The sequence below is a fragment of the Pristiophorus japonicus genome, chromosome 1 (assembly GCF_044704955.1).
Source record: "Pristiophorus japonicus isolate sPriJap1 chromosome 1, sPriJap1.hap1, whole genome shotgun sequence".
Classification (NCBI taxonomy): Eukaryota; Metazoa; Chordata; class Chondrichthyes; family Pristiophoridae; genus Pristiophorus; species Pristiophorus japonicus.
The window spans coordinates 39,150,586-39,164,208 of record NC_091977.1 but is presented as its reverse complement, the minus strand read 5'-3'; positions in this window follow the sequence as shown (position 1 = coordinate 39,164,208).

The window sequence follows — 13,623 nt, the reverse complement described above, 5'->3', positions numbered from 1 at the left end:
GAGTGGCGAAGAGGTCCTCCGCTCTCGGGAGTGGGTATTGATCTTGTTGGGACACCTATTGATGATGGCCTTGTAGTCGCCACAGATCCTGACAGAGCCATCCGCTTTGAGAACAGGAACGATGGGGCTCGCCCAGTCGCTGAGTTCAACAGGCGAGATGATGCCCTCTCGCAACAGCCGGTCCAATTCGCTCTCGATTTTTTTCCCGCTTCACATACGGCACCGCTCTGGCTTTGTGGTGCACTGGTCTGGCGTCCGGGGTGATGTGTATCACTACTTTAGTGCCTTTGAAAGTCCTGACACCCGGTTGGAATAGTGACTCGAATCGTCGTAGGACTTGTGAGCACGAACTTCGCTCCACCGGGGACATTGCGTGAACATCCCCCCATTTCCAGTTCATCTCGGCTAACCAGCTTCTCCCCAATAGTGCGGGACCATTGCCCGGGACAATCCAGAGTGGCAGCCGGTTCACTAACCCATTGTGTGTGACAGCCATCATTGCACTGCCTAGCACCGGAATGATTTCTTTGGTGTAAGTCCATAATTGTGTCTCAATACGTTCTAATTTGGGTCTACTGGCTTTGAGTGGCCATAGCTTCTCAAATTGCTGAACGCCCATGAGTGACTGGCTGGCCCCAGTGTCCAGCTTCATGCGTACTGGGATACTGTTTAATAAAACCCTCATCATCATTGGTGACGTTTTGGTGCATGAACTGTGAATATTCGCCACATGGACCCGCTGAACCTCGGACATCCATCAATTTGCCCCAAAAGTCATCCTGCCTCACAGAAACCTCTTCTGGTCCATCTGCCTCATATGGTTGCAGGTTTTCTGCACATTCGAGCTAAATGGCCACTGAACTTGCAATTTCTACAGACAAACTGTTGGAATCTGCACGATCTGGCTGAGAGTTTTCCCCCACACCTCCAGCATGAGTTAAAGTTTCCATTGTTGGAGACAAAGGGACTATGGCTAGGCATCCCGCGCTGACTGTCCCTTTGACTGCTTTTAAGTCCCCTATTAGTGGATGTCAATGGCCCCATCCCAGGCCGCATTGTCCACTGTGATGGCATGAACGTCCGTTCAGCCTGACATTGTCCCTGTTGAAGTTCTACTCTGAGGTCTATTGCTGCCTGGTAAATGTCGGACTGCCCCTGCCTGCCTGTGGGGCTCTGTGTAGCATTAATGATGTTGACTCTCTGATCCATCGCCGCGGTAGAGGCAGAATTGCGCGCATAAATCATTTTCGTCTCTTCCTCCCCCGCCATGAAAGTTTGAGCTAACAACACTGCCGCTTCCAAGGTCAAGTCCTTGGTCTCAATTAACTTGCGAAAAATTCCCGCATGACCGATACCCTTGATAAAGAAGTCCCTCAGCATCTTCCCCCCTGTAGGCGTCTGTGAACTTACAGAGGCTGGCCAAACGCCGGAGGTCCGCTACAAAGTCCGGTATGCTCTGTCCTTCACGACGTCGGTGGGTATAGAATCTGTGTTGAGCCATGTGTATGGTGCTCGCCGGTTTGAGATGCTCCCCAATTAATTTGCTCAGCTCTTCAAAGGTTTTGTCCGACGGCTTTTCGGGTGCCAGTAAGTCCTTCATAAGCGCATAAGTCTTTGGCCCGCAGCTGGTCAGGAGATGAGTCCGTCGCTTGTCGGCCACTGCATCCCCCAGCCTGTCTTTAGTAATGAATCTCTGCTGAAGCCTCTCGACAAAATCGTCCCAGTCTTCCCCAACACAGTACCGTTCCTCTGTGCTACCGGTGGCCATTCTCGTGGGTCGTGAATTCCCGTTTCTCGTCCCCAATGTAAAGTCCTTACTCTATGGCATGAAACCACACGAGGCACATTCCAGGGACAAGGCCACTCTGTGACCTTACTCTTTATTAAAGGACTCCAGAAGTGATGACCCTGCGTGGGACCTCCCTTTATATACCTGTGTGATCAGGTAAGGAGTGTCTCCCACAAGTTCACCCTCTGTGGTCAAGGTGTGCATCTAAGTTGAGTGTATACAGTAATACAGTGGTGTTACAGTCAGTCGAGGAGGCGGGAGCTCGGAGCAGCGCGAGTCCGGGGTCGGCGAGAGGCCTATAAAGGCCAGCGGGAGTCGAGCAGTTCGAGCAGTCAGTCGAGGAGGCGGGAGCTCGAAGCAGCGCGAGTCCGGGGTCGGCGAGAGGCGTGCCGGTGCAGCTACAGGGAGAAGGCAAAGAAACAAAGGTGATGTACAGCCTAGGGGGTAAGTGATTGGCTGGTGATTGGTAAGTAGTTTTTCTTTTTCTTCTTATATTAGTCAGTAACTTTTAACATTGTTGTTGCCAATTTAAGTGTATCTGAGGGTTCAGTCATGGCAGGAGAGCTCGGTCGGGTGTTATGCTCCTCCTGTACCATGTGGGAACTCAGGGACGCTTCCGGTGTCCCTGAAGACTACGTGTGCGGGAAGTGTGTCCACCTCAAGCTCCTGACGGTCCGCGTTACGGAATTGGAGCTGAGGATGGATTCACTCTGGAGCATCCACGATGCTGAGAATGACGTGAGTATCACGTGTAGTGAGTTGGTCTTACCGCAGGGAAAGGGTCCACAGCCAGATAGGGAATGGAAGACCAGCAGAAAGAGTAGTGCAAGGAAGGTAGTGCAGGGGTCCCCTGCGGTCATCCCCCTGCAAAACAGATACACCGTTTTGAGTACTGTTGAGGGGAATGACTCATCAGGGGAGGGCAGCAGCAGCCAAGTTCATGACACCGTGGCTGGCTCTGCTGCCCAGGAGGGCAAGAAAAAGAGTGGGACAGCAATAGTGATAGGGGATTCAATGGTGAGGGGAATAGATAGGCGTTTCTGCGGCCGCGACCGAGACTCCAGGATGGTATGTTGCCTCCCTGGTGCAAGGGTCAAGGATGTCTCGGAGCGGGTGCAAGACATTCTGAAATGGGAGGGAGAACAGCCAGTTGTCGTGGTGCACATTGGTACCAACGACATAGGTAAAAAAAGGGATGAGGTCCTACGAAACGAATTTAAGGAGCTAGGAGCTAAATTAAAAAGTAGGACCTCAAAAGTAGTAATCTCGGGATTGCTACCAGTGCCACGTGATAGTCAGAGTAGGAATCGCAGGATAGCGCAGATGAATACGTGGCTTGAGCAGTGGTGCAGCAGGGAGGGATTCAAATTCCTGGGGCATTGGGACCGGTTCTGGGGGAGGTGGGACCAGTACAAACCGGACGGTCTGCACCTGGGCAGGACCGGAACCAATGTCCTAGGGGGAGTGTTTGCTAGTGCTGTTGGGGAGGATTTAAACTAATATGGCAGGGGGATGGGAACCAATGCAGGGAGACAGAGGGAAACAAAAAGGAGGCAAAAGCAAAAGACAGAAAGGAGATGAGGAAAAGTGGAGGGCAGAGAAACCCAAGGCAAAGAACAAAAAGGGCCATTGTACAGCAAAATTCTAAAAGGACAAAGGGTGTTAAAAAAACAAGCCAGAAGGCTTTGTGTCTTAATGCAATAAGGTGGATGAATTAATTGTGCAAATAGATGTTAACAAATATGATGTGATTGGGATTACGGAGACGTGGCTCCAGGATGATCAGGGCTGGGAACTCAACATTCAGGGGTATTCAACATTCAGGAAGGATAGAATAAAAGGAAAAGGAGGTGGGGTAGCATTGTTGGTTAAAGAGGAGATTAATGCAATAGTTAGGAAAGACATTAGCTTGGATGATGTGGAATCTATATGGGTAGAGCTGCAGAACACCAAAGGGCAAAAAACATTAGTAGGAGTTGTGTACAGACCTCCAAACAGTAATAGGGATGTTGGGGAGGGCATCAAACATGAAATTAGGGGTGCATGCAATAAAGGTGTAGCAGTTATAATGGGTGACTTTAATATGCACATAGATTGGGCTAGCCAAACTGGAAGCAATACGGTGGAGGAGGATTTCCTGGAGTGCATAAGGGATGGTTTTCTAGACCAATATGTTGAGGAACCAACTAGGGGGGAGGCCATCTTAGACTGGGTGTTGTGTAATGAGAGAGGATTAATTAGCAATCTCATTGTGCGAGGCCCCTTGGGGAAGAGTGACCATAATATGGTGGAATTCTGCATTAGGATGGAGAATGAAACAGTAAATTCAGAGACCATGGTCCAGAACTTAAAGAAGGGTAACTTTGAAGGTATGAGGCATGAATTGGCTAGGATAGATTGGCGAATGATACTTAGGGGGTTGACTGTGGATGGGCAATGGCAGACATTTAGAGACCGCATGGATGAATTACAACAATTGTACATTCCTGTCTGGCGTAAAAATAAAAAAGGGAAGGTGGCTCAACCGTGGCTATCTAGGGAAATCAGGGATAGTATTAAAGCCAAGGAAGTGGCATACAAATTGGCCAGAAATAGCAGCGAATCTGGAGACTGGGAGAAATTTAGAACTCAGCAGAGGAGGACAAAGGGTTTGATTAGGGCAGGGAAAATGGAGTACGAGAAGAAGCTTGCAGGGAACATTAAGGCGGATTGCAAAAGTTTCTATAGGTATGTAAAGAGAAAAAGGTTAGTAGAGACAAATGTAGGTCCCCTGCAGTCAGAATCAGGGGAAGTCATAACGGGGAACAAAGAAATGGCAGACCAATTGAACAAGTACTTTGGTTCGGTATTCACTAAGGAGGATACAAACAACCTTCCGGATATAAAAGGGGTCAGAGGGTCTAGTAAGGAGGGGGAACTGAGGGAAATCTTTATTAGTCGGGAAATTGTGTTGGGGAAATTGATGGGATTGAAGGCCGATAAATCCCCAGGGCCTGATGGACTGCATCCCAGAGTACTTAAGGAGGTGGCCTTGGAAATAACGGATGCATTGACAGTCATTTTCCAACATTCCATTGACTCTGGATCAGTTCCGATGGAGTGGAGGGTAGACAATGTAACCCCACTTTTTAAAAAAGGAGGGAGAGAGAAAACAGGGAATTATAGACCGGTCAGCCTGACCTCAGTAGTGGGTAAAATGATGGAATCAATTATTAAGGATGTCATAGCAGTGCATCTGGAAAATGGTGACATGATAGATCCAAGTCAGCATGGATTTGTGAAAGGGAAATCATGCTTGACAAATCTTCTGGAATTTTTTGAGGATGTTTCCAGTAAAGTGGACAAAGGAGAACCAGTTGATGTGGTATATTTGGACTTTCAGAAGGCTTTCGACAAGGTCCCACACAAGAGATTAATGTGCAAAGTTAAAGCACATGGGATTGGGGGTAGTGTGCTGACGTGGATTGAGAACTGGTTGTCAGACAGGAAGCAAAGAGTAGGAGTAAATGGGTACTTTTCAGAATGGCAGGCAGTGACTCGTGGGGTACCACAAGGTTCTGTGCTGGGGCCCCAGCTGTTTACATTGTACATTAATGATTTAGACGAGGGGATTAAATGTAGTATCTCCAAATTTGCGGATGACACTAAGTTGGGTGGCAGTGTGAGCTGCGAGGAGGATGCTATGAGGCTGCAGAGCGACTTGGATAGGTTAGGTGAGTAGGCAAATGCATGGCAGATGAAGTATAATGTGGATAAATGTGAGGTTATCCACTTTGGTGGTAAAAACAGAGAGACAGACTATTATCTGAATGGTGACAGATTAGGAAAAGGGAAGGTGCAACGAGACCTGGGTGTCATGGTACATCAGTCATTGAAGGTTAACATGCAGGTACAGCAGGCGGTTAAGAAAGCAAATGGCATGTTGGCCTTCATAGCGAGAGGATTTGAATACAGGGGCAGGGAGGTGTTGCTACAGTTGTACAGGGCCTTGGTGAGGCCACACCTGGAGTATTGTGTACAATTTTGGTCTCCTAACTTGAGGAAGGACATTCTTGCTATTGAGGGAGTGCAGCGAAGATTCACCAGACTGATTCCCGGGATGGCGGGACTGACCTATCAAGAAAGACTGGATCAACTGGGCTTGTATTCACTGGAGTTCAGAAGAATGAGAGGGGACCTCATAGAAACGTTTAAAATTCTGACGGGTTTAGACAGGTTAGATGCAGGAAGAATGTTCCCAATGTTGGGGAAGTCCAGAACCAGGGGTCACAGTCTGAGGATAAGGGGTAAGCCATTTAGGACCGAGATGAGGAGAAACTTCTTCACCCAGAGAGTGGTGAACCTGTGGAATTCTCTACCACAGAAAGTAGTTGAGGCCAATTCACTAAATATATTCAAAAGGGAGTTAGATGAAGTCCTTACTACTCGGGGGATCAAGGGTTATGGCGAGAAAGCAGGAAGGGGGTACTGAAGTTTCATGTTCAGCCATGAGCTCATTGAATGGCGGTGCAGGCTAGAAGGGCTGTATGGCCTGCTCCTGCACCTATTTTCTATGTTTCTATGTTTCTAGTTACAAACATGACACCTAGTTCTTCTTTCTGACTGTTGCACAATGACGCTTTCTGGAAATTGAGGGTGCAAGATGAGAACAAAATCAGGCTCAACAGTTATGTGTACTATGGATGAATAGTCTCCAAGACTGTATCGACTCCCAAGTGAAGAATGGCGAATTGGATAAGATGTTGAGAGGGCTGGCAACATCTATGACTGAAACCCAGCGCCACTGTCATCAAGGAAAATTGAAAGCGAGAAATACACAGTCCAGAGTACATGTGTGAATGACAGTTCCCATCCTGTACCATTTTGCTTTAAGTGCCAATAACCTAAATTTTTTAAATGTTATTTAGGTGGAAAGGTCATCACTGACTGAACTTACAATTGAGGGCAACACCAGTCAAATGTCACTTCTCAGTTACATAAGGTACAGGTAATTGGTCATAAAGAGGGAAGGAGAGTAATTAGACATTAGTGTTGAGTTTACATAAGAACACAAGAAATAGGAACAGGAGTCGGCCATATGGCCCTTCGAGCCTGCTCCACCATTTAATATGATCACGGCTGATCCGATCATGGATTCATCTCCACTTCCCTGCCTGCTCACCATAACCCCTTATTTCCTTATCATTTAAGAAACTGTCTTTCGGTTTTAAATTTATTCAATGTCCCAGCTCCACAGTTCTCTGAGGCAGCGAATTCCACAGATTTATAACCCTCTGAGAGAAAAAATTTCTCCTCATCTCAGTTTTAAATGGGTGGCCCCTTATTCTAAGATTATGCCCTCTAGTTCTAGTCTCCCCTATCAGTGGAAATATTCTCTCTGCATCCACTCCATCAAGCCCCCTCATAATCTTCTACGTTTCGATAAGATCATCTCTCATTCTTCTAAATTTCAATGAGTCGAGGCCCAACCTACTCAACCTATTTTCATAAGTCAACCCCTCATCTCCGGAATCAACCTTGTGAACCTTCTCCGAACTGCCTCCAAAGCAAGTATATCCTTTCATAAATATGGAAACCAAAACTGCATGCAGTATTCCAGGTGTGGCCTCACCAATACCCTGTACAACTGCAGCAAGACTTCCCTGCTTATATACTCCATCCCCTTTGCAATAAAGGCCAAGATACCATTGGCCTTCCTGATCACTTGCTGTACCTGCATACTATCCTTTTGTGTTTCATGCACAAGTACCCCCGGGTCCCGCTGTACTGCGGCACTTTACAATCTTTCTCCATTTAAATAATAACTTGCTCATTGATTTTTTTCTGCCAAAGTGCATGGCCTCACACTTTCCAACATTATATTCCATCTGCCAAATTTTTGCTCACTCACTTTGCCTGTCTATGTCCTTTTGCAGATTTTTTGTTTGCTCCTCATACATTGCTTTTCCTCCCATCTTTGTATTGTCAGTAAAGTTGGCTATGTTACATTCAGTCCCTTCCTCCAAGTTGTTAATATAAATTATAAATAGTTGGGGTCCCAGCACTGATCCCTGCGGCACCCCACTGGTTACTGATTGCCAAGCCGAGAATGAAACATTTATTCTCATGGGCATAGACTGCTCAGAACACCAGATTTTCCTCTACTTTTTTCAAATCAGTGTTTTGGAATCTTTATCATCCATCCAAATAAACAAAGATACAATTCAGTTACTACTTTATTCCAAAAGATGATGCTTCCAAGAATGTACCTCAAGTGAGCTCACACCCTCCAGCTGCAGTGGGAACCCACAACCTTCTGGTCCAGAATCTATTGGTATCTGTATTATTTAAGATGTTGTACATATGCTTCAGTAAAAGAATAGACAAGAGAAAAGAAGAATCAAGGACAAGAACATTTGACTGTAAAAAAAGTTAATTGTTGTGAGATAAAAAAGGACCTTGACAACATTAAATGGAAACACTGGTAAATAAAATAGAAAGCATTGAAACAGGAGATGGAAAAGGTACAAATGAAGTGTATCCTAGTAAAAAGAGGGAGTGCATTCAAGGCTGGAGTTCCATGGATGAATAGGGATGTGGTTTGTATGGATTTTCCAAAAAAAATTTGATAACGTACCGCATAAAAGACAGATAGAATTAAAGGAAGGTGGCTATGTGTATTTTAGAGACAGTTGTAGGGCAGAAAGCAAAGGGTAAACAAAGGGAAACATGATATTGTTTCTTGGATTGGAAGGATGGAGAGATTGGTCTGCATCGATGAATTGAGGGTCATTTGCTGATGATACCAACTGGAGAGTATGACAAATTGTAACAAGGACTGTGAACAGCTGCAGGAGGACATAGGTAGGTTCGCAAGATAGGCAGATCATTGGCAAATGCTGTTTAGTGTAAAAAAATGTGGAGCAGTATATTTTGGAAGTGAAAATAGAGGAAGGAAATACATCTTATGTGGTACGATTTCAAATGGAGTCGAGGAACAGAAGGACCCTGTTCAGCAAATACACAGGTCATCAAAAGTGGCAACACAAATAAATAAAGCTATAAACAGACAAACAAAATATTTGGTTATAAAATCACAGAATGCCACAGCACAGAAAGAGGCCATTTGGCCAATTGTTTTTTTTATCTAAAGCTACAGAAATAAAAGTAAGGAGGCAATACTGAATGCACATAGTTAGGTTCCAGTTGAAGTATTATGTACATTTTTCGGCATGCCATTATTGGAAGGATATAAAAACAATGCAAGAGATATAACATAAATTCATTAGAATGTTGCCAAGAATGAGAAATTATAGTTCTGGAGAGAATAGAAAAGGTAATGCTTTTTCATTGGGGTTTACAAGATTAAGGAGTGACCTGATAAAGCCCTTCAAATTATATTACAATGATAAGGTAGACAGTGATAGATTGTTTCCACTAAGAGGCAAAACAGAGAGTGCATAAATTCAAGATAAACACAGTCGGTTAGAAAAAATTGCCCAGATTTTCCTGAATCGGTGAGATCAATGGCGGACAACGTAAATGTTACTGTTTAACACGCCAATCTCACGGTTGATTATTTACTCCATTTCTTCCTGCAATTCTATTTAGATTATGCTGCAGCAGGCATAGCAGAGAATCAGACCTATTGCCAATGTAATGATGACAAGTGGATTATGTGTAAGACTTGCATCTATATGATGCTTTTTATGATCTCAGGAAATCAGACGCTTTACAGCCAACTAAATACCTTTGAAGCATAGTCACTGTTGTAATGCAGCACAGCACGATCCCACAAACTGAAATGTGATAATAACCAAATAATCTGTTTTAATGATGTTGGTTGAGGAATAAATATTGGTTAGGACATCGTGGAGAACTCCCCTGTTCTGCTTTGAAATATTGCCAAGGGATAGGGCAAGAAAATGGAGTTAAGGTCGAAGATTAACCATGATCTTATTGAATGGTGGAGCAAGTTCGAGGGCCCCTAATTCTTATGTTCTTCTGTCCACCTGAGAGTGCAGACAGGGCCTCCTTTTAACATCTCATCCAAAAGACGGCAACTCAGACAGTGCAGCACACCTTCAGTTTTGCCTTGGAGCATCAGCCTGGTTTATGTACTCAAGTCTCTGGAGTGGGGCTTGAACCCACAACCTTCTGACTCAGGTGAAAATGTTAACACTGAGCCACGGTTGACACCTGAAGTGAATGGGTATAATGTGTGGGATGTGGCACCCGGCTTTGAATGTTGCTTCCAGCAAGGAGAAGAGGACCAGAGTGAATCTGATGCACTACGTAGGGAGATTGTAACTAGCTCACTGGCCACTTAGGAAGCTGTTCCTTTCTAAACCATTAATCCTTTTGAAAGCTTGGTTTTTCATTTGCTTGTAGGAGTTTGGAAGCCTTTTTGTCCTTCTCTGAACTTGTTTCAACTACTGCCTCTGCTCCTCCCTGGGAACCCCGGTACCTTTAAACAGAGCAGGTGGGGTGTGGGCAGTCTCTCACCACTCCAGTCCACACTGCATACTGGAACCAGGAGCGTGGGCTGGGACAGCTCTGGACACATGCGGTCAATCATAAATCGGCAATGGTACCTGTTGTACTCACTAAATACTGTTTTCTAGCTATTGATGCAATGCTTTCAGTCCAATGGCTGTTGCTGAAGCTCATTATAAATTTTCTGCAAGTATTGGAAATATATTTAAGGGAACTGATCTGGAAGCAATAAATCAGTCTGCTGCCAGGCCATTAGCTCCATTATTTTTGAGTCGAAGTGGCAACGACATGAAAACTGGCATTAATCCAGGAACTTTGCAACTGCCATTGATTTTCGGGGGTGGGTGCGTGTCCGTGATAATTAACCCCTCACTATTTTCAGCAAGGGTAATGGCGGAGTGGCGCAAAAGTCACAGAAAAGTACGGAGTGGCATAAGCCATGGCTTAAGTCCTTACTCTATAACTTCCTCTTTCTTTTGCACCATTCAAAGGACTCTATGATGTACAGACGCTGTTAAGGTGCTGCAAGTAGCCAAGAAGATTTGGGCCATTGTTTTTATACAGAGGGAGGCTAGAATGTGGAATTCACTGCCACAAACCATGATTGAAGCCTAATCCATCAATTGTTTTAAAAATAATTGGATTGCTCTCAAAAACAAACAATATGAAAAGAAATAAAAACAGAAAATGTTGGAAATACTCAGCAGGTCAGGCAGCATCTGTGGAGAGACTAGCAGAGTTAACTTTTCAGGTCGATGACCTTTCGTCAGAATATTAAAAGATATCGGGAGTGAGCAGAAGAGCGGGATAAGGCTTGGTGGCTTCTGTGAAGAATATACCAACAGAGACACGGAGCTGAATAGCTCATGATTTTAGAATAGATTGCAGAACTGCTTTCACCCCAATGTCAGTCTCCCTCTTTTGTTAGGTTGTGCCTGTAAAATGTAACATTCCTTAACCTGAACGACACTGACACTTAGTAACCAGCCAAGAGGAGATGCATGGAGCCATTCAAGCTGACAAATGCTGTAATTTCCCCTTCGTTCCCCATTATTTTCATACCTTATCTTCATTAGGTGCCTACCCTGAAAGATCAGATTTTAATGCATGCAGAGTCCTTGGTCCTATCTCCAGAAGCCACGTGTATTCATACAGCAATGCACTGCCAACCTATCCAGTATTTGCAGCTTTCTATAGCTCAATAATTAGAAATCAACTAACTTTCATACTTGCTCGGAATTGCTTGTCTTATTTTTAACCATTGTGGGGGAATGAGTTATGCAGATGCTCCAGAAAGACAGGCATGTTGACAGGTCAGTAATTCAGCAGTTCCGCATACTTTACACTTGGATATGCCACCTTTATAGAAGTGCTCACTGTACATTGCACCACAGATCACAGGATGAGCTTTACAAGCAGACAACTCTGACAACATATTGTGGGGCCGTCATGTCATTTTATTGACATCTCATACATGAAAGGCTTGTAATTGCTTTATACAGTTGTCAATAACCATGATGCGGCACGTTATTACCTTAATTGGATACCCAAAATCCCTTCACGAGGACAAAAGCAGTCTTGAAAATGTGAAACAGAAGATGGCGAAGAGTCTGCAGCTTGTGTAATTAATAAAACTGTTCTTGGAAACCGATGTCACTTTCTGCCCTGCATAATTTAAGTGGTATTAAATTAAAGGGAAGCTCAACAATAAGGCTTTTAATCAGGAGCACCATTGGTTGATAAAAGTAATCTTGTTTGAATAGATTTTTAGGCCAATAGTCCTCCAGCAGTATATATTTCCATTGTCAGTATCTACACATTCGGTCTTATGAATACTATAATGACCAATTATGAATACCAAGGATAATTCCATGATCCCATGCTCCTCGTAATAAGAATTTTTTTTTAAAGACAGGTTGAGTTATTAAGGGTGGTTCCTTTTCAAGAGAACTGTCAAAATTTCACATGATGTTTAAACATTTTGACTGCCTCATATCAAAGAAATGGATTTGTCCGGTAACATATACAATATGCATCAACGTTTCTAAAATGGAGATCAAATGCAAATTGGATAGATTTATTTCAGAAAATAATATTTTGAGATACCATATGAGTAATTCAATATGGTAAGTGTAGCATGAGTAGGAAGTACAGGTCACTTTGACCTATGGGGTTTTCCTCACCTCGTGTCCAGATCTGTTGTGGGCTACTTGAGTGAGTGCTTCTGACAATTAGTCAACAACTCCAGTATCATTGTATCATGCAGCTACCAGGATGGATGTTCCTATCTCTATATCGGCAAAACACTGGTGTAATTTATTCTGCAGTCGCTGCAATTTTTTAATTTTCCTTAGTTTTAATTAAAATATTTAAAATATTTTAATAAAAGTACACTGACAATTTTCATAGTGCAATAGTGGAGTGGTTGATTTGCTACATCGTTATCTCTCCTGTACCCTTCGATGAAACTTCTGCTTTTTCCAGGTCTTCAAAGATACAGTGGGGGTGAAATTCAATTTCGACAGGGGCACAAACCAGGCGGTAGCTGATCAGTTGCTCGTTATACACCCCATGCAATTTCCGAAGTCAATGTAAAGTAAAATCAGGCGGAGTGTAGAATGGACAGCCAATCAGTTACCATCCATTTTGAACCCCCGCCAAAGTTGAATTTCACTCCAGTTTCTTTACACATTTCTTACAAATCTAATCAACAGCTACCATCTCTTGACTTTGACAACATTACCACTAGTCCTCCTGTAATTATCAACATGGTCTCACTTACCCCTCTGACCTCAACTGTAACCCCATATCCCCACCAGTTGCCACTGCAAAGCTCAGTTTCCTCTTGTGACAAAATTCACTTTCTCCCACAACACTTACACTCTATTAAGTCCAAGTCCATCAAAAGCTTGACAACTGCTGTCATAGCTACAGAAGCCCTTTTAACACTTCACTCCACTCCACACAAAAAGCTTGACCTCTGGTTGATGACTACCTCTTGGCCGCTAGCTTCTTTCCATTGCAACCATTATTGTCTCACTCCATTTCAGCAATTCTACTATTGGCAGAGCTCCATGAACTTCCTTCTCTCAGTCCTCTTAAGCTGCAAATACACCATCCTAAATGCACTTCTTCCTCAGTACATTGAAATCAGGAATTACCCTGCTCAAACCTGGAGCTCAAAACTGTAAAAGTCTCTCCCTTAGTCTCTTACTAAAATGTTCAAATTGTTAAAGTCCAATCTTGGCATCGTCGAATCATTACCTTTTCTTCCACTCTTTTCAACCTTGATGGTGTACTGCTCCACTTGTTTTGGCACTTCCCTATGGTTTGACATAAGATAAAAGTATGGCATCTGG